The sequence below is a fragment of the Barbus barbus genome (genome assembly GCF_936440315.1).
Source record: "Barbus barbus genome assembly, contig: SUPER_9_unloc_1, whole genome shotgun sequence".
NCBI lineage: Eukaryota > Metazoa > Chordata > Actinopteri > Cypriniformes > Cyprinidae > Barbus > Barbus barbus.
The window spans coordinates 87,921-101,670 of record NW_027636825.1 but is presented as its reverse complement, the minus strand read 5'-3'; positions in this window follow the sequence as shown (position 1 = coordinate 101,670).

The window sequence follows — 13,750 nt, the reverse complement described above, 5'->3', positions numbered from 1 at the left end:
ATAATTTATAATTGTCATTTAATTTTATAAAGACGTTATTGTAAAAGTCACAACACATTGTTATAATTTATAATCGTCATTTAATTTTATAAAGACGTTATTGTAAAAGTCACAACACATTGTTATAATTTATAATTGTCATTTAAAGACGTTATTGTAGAAGTCACAACACATTGTTATAATTTATAATCGTCATTTAATTTTATAAAGACGTTATTGTAAAAGTCACAACACATTGTTATAATTTATAATCGTCATTTAATTTTATAAAGACGTTATTGTAAAAGTCACAACACATTGTTATAATTTATAATCGTCATTTAATTTTATAAAGACGTTATTGTAAAAGTCACAACACATTGTTATAATTTATAATCGTCATTTAATTTTATAAAGACGTTATTGTAAAAGTCACAACACATTGCTATAATTTATAATCGTCGTTTAATTTTATAAAGACGTTATTGTAAAAGTCACAACACATTGTTATAATTTATAATAGTCGTTTAATTTTATAAAGACGTTATTGTAAAAGTCACAACACATTGTTATAATTTATAATCGTCGTTTAATTTTATAAAGACGTTATTGTAAAAGTCACAACACATTGTTATAATTTATAATCATCATTTAATTTTATAAAGACGTTATTGTAAAAGTCACAACACATTGTTATAATTTATAATCGTTGTTTAATTTTATAAAGACGTTATTGTAAAAGTCACAACACATTGTTATAATTTATAATTGTCATTTAATTTTATAAAGACGTTATTGTAAAAGTCACAACACATTGTTATAATTTATAATCGTCGTTTAATTTTATAAAGACGTTATTGTAAAAGTCACGACACATTGTTATAATTTATAATCGTCGTTTAATTTTATAAAGACGTTATTGTAAAAGTCACAACACATTGTTCTAATTTATAATTGTCATTTAATTTTATAAAGACGTTATTGTAAAAGTCACAACACATTGTTATAATTTATAATCATCATTTAATTTTATAAAGACGTTATTGTAAAAGTCACAACACATTGTTATAATTTATAATCGTTGTTTAATTTTATAAAGACGTTATTGTAAAAGTCACAACACATTGTTATAATTTATAATTGTCATTTAATTTTATAAAGACGTTATTGTAAAAGTCACAACACATTGTTATAATTTATAATTGTCATTTAATTTTATAAAGACGTTATTGTAAAAGTCACAACACATTGTTATAATTTATAATCGTCGTTTAATTTTATAAAGACGTTATTGTAAAAGTCACAACACATTGTTATAATTTATAATCGTCATTTAATTTTATAAAGACGTTATTGTAAAAGTCACAACGCATTGTTATAATTTATAATCGTCGTTTAATTTTATAAAGACGTTATTGTAAAAGTCACAACACATTGTTATAATTTATAATCGTCGTTTAATTTTATAAAGACGTTATTGTAAAAGTCACGACACATTGTTATAATTTATAATCGTCGTTTAATTTTATAAAGACGTTATTGTAAGTCACGACACATTGTTATAATTTATAATCGTCGTTTAATTTTATAAAGACGTTATTGTAAAAGTCACAATACATTGTTATAATTTATAATCGTCGTTTAATTTTATAAAGACGTTATTGTAAAAGTCACAATACATTGTTATAATTTATAATCGTCGTTTAATTTTATAAAGACGTTATTGTAAAAGTCACAACGCATTGTTATAATTTATAATCGTCGTTTAATTTTATAAAGACGTTATTGTAAAAGTCACAATACATTGTTATAATTTATAATCGTCGTTTAATTTTATAAAGACGTTATTGTAAAAGTCACAACACATTGTTATAATTTATAATCGTCATTTAATTTTATAAAGACGTTATTGTAAAAGTCACAACACATTGCTATAATTTATAATCGTCGTTTAATTTTATAAAGACGTTATTGTAAGTCACAACACATTGTTATAATTTATAATCGTCGTTTAATTTTATAAAGACGTTATTGTAAAAGTCACAATACATTGTTATAATTTATAATCGTCGTTTAATTTTATAAAGACGTTATTGTAAAAGTCACAATACATTGTTATAATTTATAATCGTCATTTAATTTTATAAAGACGTTATTGTAAAAGTCACAATACATTGTTATAATTTATAATCGTTGTTTAATTTTATAAAGACGTTATTGTAAAAGTCACAATACATTGTTATAATTTATAATCGTCGTTTAATTTTATAAAGACGTTATTGTAAAAGTCACAATACATTGTTATAATTTATAATCGTCGTTTAATTTTATAAAGACGTTATTGTAAAAGTCACAATACATTGTTATAATTTATAATCGTCATTTAATTTTATAAAGACGTTATTGTAAAAGTCACAATACATTGTTATAATTTATAATCGTCATTTAATTTTATAAAGACGTTATTGTAAAAGTCACAACACATTGTTATAATTTATAATCGTCGTTTAATTTGATAAAGACGTTATTGTAAAAGTCACAACATTGTTATAATTTATAATCGTCATTTAATTTTATAAAGACGTTATTGTAAGTCACAACACATTGTTATAATTTATAATCGTCATTTAATTTGATAAAGACGTTATTGTAAAAGTCACAACACATTGTTATAATTTATAATCGTCATTTAATTTTATAAAGACGTTATTGTAAAAGTCACAATACATTGTTATAATTTATAATCGTCATTTAATTTTATAAAGACGTTATTGTAAAAGTCACAATACATTGTTATTTTATAAATAAGTTATATAAATTACTTATTTTATAAATAAGTTACTCAAGATGGCGCCGAGTATGGCTGCTGTGGTGTGGAACGCTCCCGTACTTTTGTTGTTTTTGTTTGTTTGTTCTGTGTTTAGTTATTCTCCTACTGTCAGTTTTACCAGAGACGAACTACTGGACATAAGGCAACACACACCGGACAATTTTTTTCCGGTTTTTGATTATTCAGACGCTTTGTTGGATGTATTGGTCGGAGGGGCAGCGGTCCTAGTCAAACGCGCGCTCAGACGGAAAAGAGGGAAGCGCGCCGGCGCGCTGGTTAAACTCCGCGAACGCGGCTTCCGAACTGCGCTCCCAAGCATTCATCTAGCGAATCTCCGATCCCTTCCTAACAAAATGGATGAACTACTTCTCCTCACCCACACAAATAAGGACTTTACAAACTCTGCTGCATTGTGCTTCACTGAAACCTGGCTGAGTGAAAACATCCCGGATAACATGCTTCATTTGCCGGGATATCAGCTGTTCAGATCAGACCGCATCACGGAGCTAACGGGGAAAACGAGAGGTGGTGGACTATGTTTCTACATAAATGAAGGTTGGTGTTCAGATGTAACAACTCTGAAGAAGATGTGTTCTCCTAATTTGGAGGCCTTCTTCATAAACTGTAAGCCGTTCTATTCACCCCGCGAGTTTTCCTCCTTCATTCTCGTGAATGTGTACGTGCCTCCGGACGCGTGCGTGAGCGCCGCGATGCAACAGCTGGCTGAACAAATATCTGAAACAGAGCAAAGGTACCCGGACTCTTTTTTAATCATTCTTGGAGATTTTAATAAAGCAAATCTCTCCCGCGAACTGCCAAAATACAGACAGCACGTTACATGTCCCACCAGAGACAGTAATATATTGGATCATTGTTACACAATAATTAAAGATGCATATCACTCTGTCCCACGGGCAGCTCTGGGGCTCTCTGATCACTGTTTGGTTCATCTCATACCGACCTATAGGCAAAAACTCAAATCTTCGAAGCCTGTATTAAGAACTGTTAAGAGATGGACTAATGAAGCAGAGCAAGATTTAAAAGCTTGTTTTGACCTCACTGATTGGAGTGTTTTTGAAGCCGCTGCCACCGATCTGGATGAACTCACAGAGACTGTAACATCATATATCAGTTTCTGTGAGGATATATGCATCCCCACCAGGACATTCTTATCATTCAATAATGATAAACCGTGGTTTACTGGGAAACTCAAACAACTTCGTCAGGCCAAAGAGGACGCTTACAGAAGTGGGGATAAAATCTTGTATAACCAGGCCAGGAACAGACTAACAAAGGAGATCAGAGTGGCTAAAAAGAACTACTCTGAGAAGTTGAAAAAAGAACTTTCAGCCAACGATCCGGCGTCGGTATGGACTGGTCTGAGGAACATCACCATGTACAAGACACCACCCCCACAGTCTGTGGAGAATCAACAACTGGCTGACGATCTCAATGTGTTCTACTGCAGATTTGAAAAGGCCAGACTGACACCCAACACCCGCTCTGATCTGCACTTCACACATTCACCTTCCCCCCCTGCAACCCCCCTTACTCCCTCCCCCACCATTCTACCTGCGTTTAAAGTCTGTGTAGAGGATGTGAACCGGGTCTTCAGAAAACAGAAATCTAGGAAAGCTTCAGGACCAGACGGTATTTCACCTGCCTGTCTAAAAGTCTGTGCTGACCAATTGGCCCCCATCTTTACACAAATCTTCAACAGATCTCTGGAGCTGTGTGAAGTTCCCCGCTGCTTCAAACGCTCCACCATCATTCCCGTCCCCAAAAAGCCCAAAATCACTGGACTTAATGACTACAGACCTGTCGCACTCACGTCTGTGGTCATGAAGTCACTTGAGAGACTGGTCCTGGCCTACCTGAAGGACATCACTAGACCCTTGCTGGATCCTCTTCAGTTTGCCTACAGAGCAAACAGGTCTGTGGATGACGCTGTCAATATGGGACTGCATTACATCCTGCAACACCTCGACAAACCTGGGAATTATGCAAGGATCTTATTTGTGGACTTCAGCTCGGCCTTCAATACCATCATACCTGACCTTCTCTCAGACAAACTGAGACAGCTCTCTGTGCCCTCCTCCATCTGTCAGTGGATCACCAGCTTCCTGACAGACAGGCAGCAGCTAGTGAGGCTGGGCAAACTCACATCCAGGACTCTCACCATCAGCACTGGCGCCCCTCAGGGTTGCGTTCTCTCCCCACTGCTCTTCTCTCTCTACACGAATGACTGCACATCAAAGGACCCCTCTGTCAAGCTCCTGAAGTTTGCGGACGACACCACAGTCATAGGCCTCATCAAGGACGGTGACGAGTCTGCTTACAGACAGGAGGTTGAGCAGCTGGCTGTCTGGTGCAGCCTTAACAACCTGGAGCTGAACACGCTCAAAACTGTGGAGATGATAGTGGACTTCAGGAGAAACCCCCCTGCTCTCCCCCCACTCACCATCATGAACAGCACTGTGACTTCAGTAGAGTCATTCAGATTCCTGGGCACCACCATCTCCCAGGACCTGAAGTGGGACAATCACATTGACTCTATTGCGAAAAAGGCCCAGCAGAGGCTGTATTTCCTCCGCCAGCTAAGGAAGTTCAACCTGCCTCAGGAGCTGCTGAAACAGTTCTACTCTGCAATCATCGAGTCTGTCCTATGTTCTTCTATAACTGTTTGGTTTGGTTCAGCTACCAAAACAGACATCAGAAGACTACAACGGACAGTTAGGACTGCTGAGAGGATTATCGGTGCCCCTCTGCCCAGCCTCCAAGAACTTTACACCTCCAGAGTGAGGAAAAGGGCTAAGAAAGTCACTCTGGACCCCTCACACCCAGCTCACTCTCTCTTTGTACTGTTGCCCTCTGGCCGGCGCTACAGATCACTGAGCACCAGAACAGCCAGACACAAGAACAGTTTTTTCCCCCAGGCCGTATCCCACCTGAACAACACATAACACACCCCGGTACTGTACATCTGTTAATAACCCATCAAACCTTCATCTGTACATAGGACACATGCACATTCACAGTTCTGTCTATGGTCATGTCTCTTTTCTGTATATTTTTATTTTTATTACTATTGTTATCCTTAATTATTGTATATTCTCTTCATTAGTGTTCTTTATCACCTTAATTATATGTTGTCTGCACTATGTTTGTACTTTCTGTACTGGAAGCTCATAACACCAAGACAAATTCCGTGTGTGTGCAAACACACTTGGCAATAAAGCTCTTTCTGATTCTGATTCTGATTCTGATTCTAATTTATAATCGTCATTTAATTTTATAAAGACGTTATTGTAAAAGTCACAACACATTGTTATAATTTATAATCGTCGTTTAATTTTATAAAGACGTTATTGTAAAAGTCACAATACATTGTTATAATTTATAATCGTCATTTAATTTTATAAAGACGTTATTGTAAAAGTCACAACACATTGTTATAATTTATAATTGTTGTTTAATTTTATAAAGACGTTATTGTAAAAGTCACAACACATTGTTATAATTTATAATCGTCGTTTAATTTTATAAAGACGTTATTGTAAAAGTCACAACACATTGTTATAATTTATAATCGTCATTTAATTTTATAAAGACGTTATTGTAAAAGTCACAACACATTGCTATAATTTATAATCGTCGTTTAATTTTATAAAGACGTTATTGTAAGTCACAACACATTGTTATAATTTATAATCGTCGTTTAATTTTCTAAAGACGTTATTGTAAAAGTCACAACACATTGTTATAATTTATTATCGTCATGTAATTTTATAAAGACGTTATTGTAAAAGTCACAACACATTGTTATAATTTATAATCGTCGTTTAATTTTATAAAGACGTTATTGTAAAAGTCACAACACATTGTTATAATTTATAATCATCATTTAATTTTATAAAGACGTTATTGTAAAAGTCACAACACATTGTTATAATTTATAATCATCATTTAATTTTATAAAGACGTTATTGTAAAAGTCACAATACATTGTTATAATTTATAATCGTCATTTAATTTTATAAAGACGTTATTGTAAAAGTCACAACACATTGTTATAATTTATAATTGTTGTTTAATTTTATAAAGACGTTATTGTAAAAGTCACAACACATTGTTATAATTTATAATCGTCGTTTAATTTTATAAAGACGTTATTGTAAAAGTCACAACACATTGTTATAATTTATAATCGTCATTTAATTTTATAAAGACGTTATTGTAAAAGTCACAACACATTGCTATAATTTATAATCGTCGTTTAATTTTATAAAGACGTTATTGTAAGTCACAACACATTGTTATAATTTATAATCGTCGTTTAATTTTCTAAAGACGTTATTGTAAAAGTCACAACACATTGTTATAATTTATTATCGTCATGTAATTTTATAAAGACGTTATTGTAAAAGTCACAACACATTGTTATAATTTATAATCGTCGTTTAATTTTATAAAGACGTTATTGTAAAAGTCACAACACATTGTTATAATTTATAATCATCATTTAATTTTATAAAGACGTTATTGTAAAAGTCACAACACATTGTTATAATTTATAATCATCATTTAATTTTATAAAGACGTTATTGTAAAAGTCACAACACATTGTTATAATTTATAATCGTCGTTTAATTTTATAAAGACGTTATTGTAAGTCACAACACATTGTTATAATTTATAATTGTCGTTTAATTTTATAAAGACGTTATTGTAAAAGTCACAACACATTGTTATAATTTATAATCGTCATTTAATTTTCTAAAGACGTTATTGTAAAAGTCACAACACATTGTTATAATTTATAATCGTCATTTAATTTTATAAAGACGTTATTGTAAAAGTCACAACACATTGTTATAATTTATAATTGTCGTTTAATTTTATAAAGACGTTATTGTAAAAGTCACAACACATTGTTATAATTTATAATCGTCATTTAATTTTATAAAGACGTTATTGTAAAAGTCACAACACATTGTTATAATTTATAATTGTCATTTAATTTTATAAAGACGTTATTGTAAAAGTCACAACACATTGTTATAATTTATAATCGTCATTTAATTTTATAAAGACGTTATTGTAAAAGTCACAACACATTGTTATAATTTATAATTGTCATTTAAAGACGTTATTGTAAAAGTCACAACACATTGTTATAATTTATAATCGTCATTTAATTTTATAAAGACGTTATTGTAAAAGTCACAACACATTGTTATAATTTATAATCGTCATTTAATTTTATAAAGACGTTATTGTAAAAGTCACAACACATTGTTATAATTTATAATTGTCATTTAATTTTATAAAGACGTTATTGTAAAAGTCACAACACATTGTTATAATTTATAATCGTCATTTAATTTTATAAAGACGTTATTGTAAAAGTCACAACACATTGTTATAATTTATAATTGTCATTTAATTTTATAAAGACGTTATTGTAAAAGTCACAACACATTGCTATAATTTATAATCGTCGTTTAATTTTATAAAGACGTTATTGTAAAAGTCACAACACATTGTTATAATTTATAATAGTCGTTTAATTTTATAAAGACGTTATTGTAAAAGTCACAACACATTGTTATAATTTATAATCGTCGTTTAATTTTATAAAGACGTTATTGTAAAAGTCACAACACATTGTTATAATTTATAATCATCATTTAATTTTATAAAGACGTTATTGTAAAAGTCACAACACATTGTTATAATTTATAATCGTTGTTTAATTTTATAAAGACGTTATTGTAAAAGTCACAACACATTGTTATAATTTATACTTGTCCTTTAATTTTATAAAGACGTTATTGTAAAAGTCACAACACATTGTTATAATTTATAATCGTCGTTTAATTTTATAAAGACGTTATTGTAAAAGTCACGACACATTGTTATAATTTATAATCGTCGTTTAATTTTATAAAGACGTTATTGTAAAAGTCACAACACATTGTTCTAATTTATAATTGTCATTTAATTTTATAAAGACGTTATTGTAAAAGTCACAACACATTGTTATAATTTATAATCATCATTTAATTTTATAAAGACGTTATTGTAAAAGTCACAACACATTGTTATAATTTATAATCGTTGTTTAATTTTATAAAGACGTTATTGTAAAAGTCACAACACATTGTTATAATTTATAATTGTCATTTAATTTTATAAAGACGTTATTGTAAAAGTCACAACACATTGTTATAATTTATAATTGTCATTTAATTTTATAAAGACGTTATTGTAAAAGTCACAACACATTGTTATAATTTATAATCGTCATTTAATTTTATAAAGACGTTATTGTAAAAGTCACAACACATTGTTATAATTTATAATCGTCGTTTAATTTTATAAAGACGTTATTGTAAAAGTCACAACACATTGTTATAATTTATAATCGTCATTTAATTTTATAAAGACGTTATTGTAAAAGTCACAACGCATTGTTATAATTTATAATCGTCGTTTAATTTTATAAAGACGTTATTGTAAAAGTCACAACACATTGTTATAATTTATAATCGTCGTTTAATTTTATAAAGACGTTATTGTAAAAGTCACGACACATTGTTATAATTTATAATCGTCGTTTAATTTTATAAAGACGTTATTGTAAGTCACGACACATTGTTATAATTTATAATCGTCGTTTAATTTTATAAAGACGTTATTGTAAAAGTCACAATACATTGTTATAATTTATAATCGTCGTTTAATTTTATAAAGACGTTATTGTAAAAGTCACAATACATTGTTATAATTTATAATCGTCGTTTAATTTTATAAAGACGTTATTGTAAAAGTCACAACGCATTGTTATAATTTATAATCGTCGTTTAATTTTATAAAGACGTTATTGTAAAAGTCACAATACATTGTTATAATTTATAATCGTCGTTTAATTTTATAAAGACGTTATTGTAAAAGTCACAATACATTGTTATAATTTATAATCGTCGTTTAATTTTATAAAGACGTTATTGTAAAAGTCACGACACATTGTTATAATTTATAAACGTCGTTTAATTTTATAAAGACGTTATTGTAAAAGTCACAATACATTGTTATAATTTATAATCGTCGTTTAATTTTATAAAGACGTTATTGTAAAAGTCACAATACATTGTTATAATTTATAATCGTCGTTTAATTTTATAAAGACGTTATTGTAAAAGTCACAATACATTGTTATAATTTATAATCGTCGTTTAATTTTATAAAGACGTTATTGTAAAAGTCACAATACATTGTTATAATTTATAATCGTCGTTTAATTTTATAAAGACGTTATTGTAAAAGTCACAATACATTGTTATAATTTATAATCGTCGTTTAATTTTATAAAGACGTTATTGTAAAAGTCACAATACATTGTTATAATTTATAATCGTCGTTTAATTTTATAAAGACGTTATTGTAAAAGTCACAACACATTGTTATAATTTATAATCGTCATTTAATTTTATAAAGACGTTATTGTAAAAGTCACAACACATTGTTATAATTTATAATCGTCGTTTAATTTGATAAAGACGTTATTGTAAAAGTCACAACACATTGTTATAATTTATAATCGTCATTTAATTTGATAAAGACGTTATTGTAAAAGTCACAACATTGTTATAATTTATAATCGTCATTTAATTTTATAAAGACGTTATTGTAAAAGCCACAACACATTGTTATAATTTATAATCGTCATTTAATTTGATAAAGACGTTATTGTAAAAGTCACAACACATTGTTATAATTTATAATCGTCATTTAATTTTATAAAGACGTTATTGTAAAAGTCACAACACATTGTTATAATTTATAATCGTCATTTAATTTGATAAAGACGTTATTGTAAAAGTCACAACACATTGTTATAATTTATAATCGTCATTTAATTTTATAAAGACGTTATTGTAAAAGTCACAACACATTGTTATAATTTATAATTGTCATTTAATTTTATAAAGACGTTATTGTAAAAGTCACAATACATTGTTATAATTTATAATCGTCATTTAATTTTATAAAGACGTTATTGTAAAAGTCACAACACATTGTTATAATTTATAATTGTCATTTAATTTTATAAAGACGTTATTGTAAAAGTCACAACACATTGTTATAATTTATAATCGTCGTTTAATTTTATAAAGACGTTATTGTAAAAGTCACAATACATTGTTATAATTTATAATCGTCATTTAATTTTATAAAGACGTTATTGTAAAAGTCACAACACATTGTTATAATTTATAATTGTTGTTTAATTTTATAAAGACGTTATTGTAAAAGTCACAACACATTGTTATAATTTATAATCGTCGTTTAATTTTATAAAGACGTTATTGTAAAAGTCACAACACATTGTTATAATTTATAATCGTCGTTTAATTTTCTAAAGACGTTATTGTAAAAGTCACAACACATTGTTATAATTTATAATTGTCATTTAATTTTCTAAAGATGTGTTGTTCCACTTATCATCAAGTGTTAACATTTGAATGAAAGGATTGACAGTTCTCCATACAGTATGCAGTAGGAGACACATACATTTGCTGAACAGAGATTGCTTGCTTTGATAGATTATAACAAGTTGACATTCAGGCCTTGTTCATCAACAAAACTTCATATGAAGTGTGTCCAGGTCCTCCACATATTTAAAGATGAATAAACAGACATCCCTTGATTCATTAGGTATTTTTATATTTATTATTTTACAAAAATAACTAAATAAATTTTTTTACAAAAAATATGTTCTATAAGAGATATGTTTCAACTATCATAAATGAGCAGCTGAATGATCAGATAAACAGTTCTTGAAATGCAGTACACAGACATACATGAGCTACACAGAGAGATTCCTTGCCTTGTTAGATTATTCACAGAAACATGACATGGACTTTCAAGCCTTGTTCAGCAACACAATTTGATATGAATGTGTCCAGCTCCTGCAGATGCTCAAACAATCAGAATATTGTATTGTACAGATGTGCTATATACAAATTATGCAAGGGAATGTGGATAGATGTATGATATATTAAATCAAAAGCATATGTATAATAAATATAAGTATGGATAATTTGGTATTGCACATGTTTTATTGCACAGTGGGGAGAACATTTAACTGTTTGTGAGGTAGATATGGCCTGAGGGAAGAAACTGTTCCTGTGTCTGGTCGTTCTGGTGCTCAGAGCTCTGTAGCGTCGACCAGATGGTAACAGTTCAAAGAGGGAGTGTGCTGGATGTGAGGGGTCCAGAGGGATTTTGCCAGCCCTTTTGCTCACTCTGGATAAGTACAGTTCTTGGAGAGTGTGAATGTGAATGTCCCACTGCAGGTCCTGAGAGATGAATAAAAAGACATCTCTTGCTTCATCTGATTCGACCCCAGGTAGTCTTTGATGGCATTTTGTTGATTTTTACCATCCATCTGGAGTAAAGCAGGCCCTTTCACCTCCCCACAGAATAACTCACGGTGACTCTGTATCCAGCACAACACTGGGCCAATGTCTCTTAAAAACTTCCACTTTATGTCCTCTTGGCACTCCTGTTAAAAATACAGAATACGTGTGTGTTGGTCCACTAAATATTTGTCATACTAAATAGTATTTACCTCATCATTTTGCATACAAGAATATTTATGATTTTAAACCACAAAAATCAATCACTACAGTATCTAGAGAAATGCTCCCACCGTTCCTCCAGACCTTTCTTTACTGGTGAAACTGCAGCAGGAACACCTCATCCCAGCAGAACTGCTCTGCATCAGGCTAGGAACAAAAATGTGTAGAATGCTGTAAAACATGACAAAGATTGACAATCATTATGTGATCTTTCCATTCATATAGAATAATACAAAGATGATATGTCACAAACACGGAGTTATCCTGCAATTCATAGTGAAATGATGTGGTTGCTCAACCAAGTTACTGTGATCAGTGTATATCATTAAAAATATCATCTGTATGTGAGTGAGTGTTTTTGTGTGTGTGTGTGTGTGTGGGGTGGTAAGTACATATCTGTGAGTGGGTGAGATGAATGTTATAAAAAAATTGCACATTAACTCAACATTCATTATATGTTGTTGTAAGAATCAGTGCACTAATAAATATATAGTGCACTGTTTTTTTGTGACATAAAATGAACTAACTGAATGTGCAATTTTTTTAATAACCCTTTTTTTATAATAGCTAAATAACACTTACCTACTCCTATACACACTCTATCCCTCTCACATATGTATTCATCTCTCCCCACACACATGATATTTTAATGACACTGATCACAGTACTCTTCCACAGTATCTTGGTTGAGGAACCACATCATTTCACTTTCTTGCTGTAACACACACACACACACACACACACACACACACACACACACACACACACACACACACACAAACACACACACACACACACACACAAACACATAAACAAACAAGCACCCACCCACACAAACAAACACGCATACATATATATATATATATGTTAGTGATATCTAAGTAATAACGTGCCTGTGTACAGTTAAACACATAAGCATGCTGAACTGTTGTTTACATATGCACACAAACATTCAAGTTGTCAATGTTTTAAGTCTTCCTAAAGACAAAAGATGTTTTTTTTTTACTTACCAACACAGCAAACTTCTTTTGCTTCGGTTTGCAAACAATTAGGCTTATCTTCTTGTCGATGCTTTTTCCTGGTGCAAAATAATAGGTATGTGACGTATCGCTTGGATGTGGGCGGGGTTGGATGTCCACCGCAGGCTGCAGCGAGACGCTCTTCCCTGGTTGCCAGCCGCCGTAAAAATATAAGAAGAAGCAGCAGCAGCAGCAGCCGCCGGTCTGCAAACGCTGTTGGCGGTGTGAAGTTGGCGGCCACGGTTGGTGTCTTCGATGGAGGGAAGTGATGTTAG